This window comes from Salvelinus fontinalis, chromosome 35, assembly GCF_029448725.1.
Source record: "Salvelinus fontinalis isolate EN_2023a chromosome 35, ASM2944872v1, whole genome shotgun sequence".
NCBI lineage: Eukaryota > Metazoa > Chordata > Actinopteri > Salmoniformes > Salmonidae > Salvelinus > Salvelinus fontinalis.
The window spans coordinates 831,479-833,978 of NC_074699.1; positions in this window are offsets into that span (position 1 = coordinate 831,479).

Sequence of the window (2,500 nt, forward strand, 5' to 3'; positions counted from 1 at the left end):
ATCCAGTCTGGTTATCATGCGGTCTGGTTATCGTCCAGTCTGGTTATCATCCAGTCTGGTTATCGTCCAGTCTGGTTATCGTCCAGTCTGGTTATCATCCAGTCTGTTTATCATCCAGTCTGGTTATCATCCAGTCTGGTTATCATCCAGTCTGGTTATCATCCAGTCTGGTTATCGTCCAGTCTGTTTATCATCCAGTCTGGTTATCATCCAGTCTGTTTATCATCCAGTCTGGTTATCATCCATATAGAAGACGATATCTAGTTTGACCACTTGCATTGATTCTTCAGAGTCTTAGATGTTGGTGGGGGTTGCTGACGTATGGAATTGTTTTAAGATGGTCAAACTATGGATCATCCAGCTATTTGATTTGGAATTTTAAGACCCCTTTAGGTAAAAAAAAAAATATATATATTGTTTTTGGCCTTTGGTACTATAGCCCATAGAAACATATCGAATAACACATAAATGTCAAAATGGACAGTCAAAAAATAAATCATAAGGAACCAGGTTTACAAATGTCTTCCCTAAATCTAGGGGATATATTCAGTACCTGTCAAAAGTTTGGAAATGATTCCATATGTGTTACTTCAATCGTTTTTAGGCCATTCGGACGCTATAGACGTTTACCTGAGAAGATCGATTTTTTTGTTTTTGATGTCTCACGGTCTGACCAAACACCGCTTTACCTCTGTCACCTGTCACCTGTCACCTTTCACCTTTCACCTTTCACCTTTCACCCGCAGATGCGGAAGTGTGACACTGGCGGATGAGGTGGATTGAGACACAGCAGAACTGATACCTCTAGCTGAAACGGATGGACTTTTGATGGGGATTGTTCTGTCATTTAGATTGACGCACCGGTGCGTCGACTGACTCTAGGTGTTTTATTGTTAACTTGTGAACCCCATGTTCAACGTCTTGTTGCTGAAACAGATGGTTGAGATTCTTCACGTGATATTAATGATATATCTTGTTCCAGTGGGTAGCGCCGACCCTCTGCCTCTAAAATGATCATGTTATATAGGAAGAGATGGACAATAACAACATGTTTCAACCAAATGTTGAACCAAACAAAGGTCCTATTGTCTCTGAACCAAATGTTGAACCAAACAAAGGTCCTATTGTCTCTGAACCAAATGTTGAACCAAACAAAGGTCCTATTGTCTCTGAACCAAATGTTGAACCAAACAAAGGTCCTATTGTCTCTGAACCAAATGTTGAACCAAACAAAGGTCCTATTGTCTCTGAACCAAATGTTGAACCAAACAAAGGTCCTATTGTCTCTGAACCAAATGTTGAACCAAACAAAGGTCCTATTGTCTCTGAACCAAATGTTGAAGCAAACAAAGGTCCTATTGTCTCTGAACCAAATGTTGAAGCAAACAAAGGTCCTATTGTCTCTGAACCAAATGTTGAACCAAACAAAGGTCCTATTGTCTCTGAACCAAATGTTGAACCAAACAAAGGTCCTATTGTCTCTGAACCAAATGTTGAACCAAACAAAGGTCCTATTGTCTCTGAACCAAATGTTGAACCAAACAAAGGTCCTATTGTCTCTGAACCAAATGTTGAACCAAACAAAGGTCCTATTGTCTCTGAACCAAATGTTGAACCAAACAAAGGTCCTATTGTCTCTGAACCAAATGTTGAACCAAACAAAGGTCCTATTGTCTCTGAACCAAATGTTGAACCAAACAAAGGTCCTATTGTCTCTGAACCAAATGTTGAACCAAACAAAGGTCCTATTGTCTCTGAACCAAATGTTGAACCAAACAAAGGTCCTATTGTCTCTGAACCAAATGTTGAACCAAACAAAGGTCCTATTGTCTCTGAACCAAATGTTGAACCAAACAAAGGTCCTATTGTCTCTGAACCAAATGTTGAACCAAACAAAGGTCCTATTGTCTCTGAACCAAATGTTGAACCAAACAAAGGTCCTATTGTCTCTGAACCAAATGTTGAACCAAACAAAGGTCCTATTGTCTCTGAACCAAATGTTGAACCAAACAAAGGTCCTATTGTCTCTGAACCAAATGTTGAACCAAACAAAGGTCCTATTGTCTCTGAACCAAATGTTGAACCAAACAAAGGTCCTATTGTCTCTGAACCAAATGTTGAACCAAACAAAGGTCCTATTGTCTCTGAACCAAATGTTGAACCAAACAAAGGTCCTATTGTCTCTGAACCAAATGTTGAACCAAACAAAGGTCCTATTGTCTCTGAACCAAATGTTGAACCAAACAAAGGTCCTATTGTCTCTGAACCAAATGTTGAACCAAACAAAGGTCCTATTGTCTCTGAACCAAATGTTGAACCAAACAAAGGTCCTATTGTCTCTGAACCAAATGTTGAACCAAACAAAGGTCCTATTGTCTCTGAACCAAATGTTGAACCAAACAAAGGTCCTATTGTCTCTGAACCAAATGTTGAACCAAACAAAGGTCCTATTGTCTCTGAACCAAATGTTGAACCAAACAAAGGTCCTATTGTCTCTGAA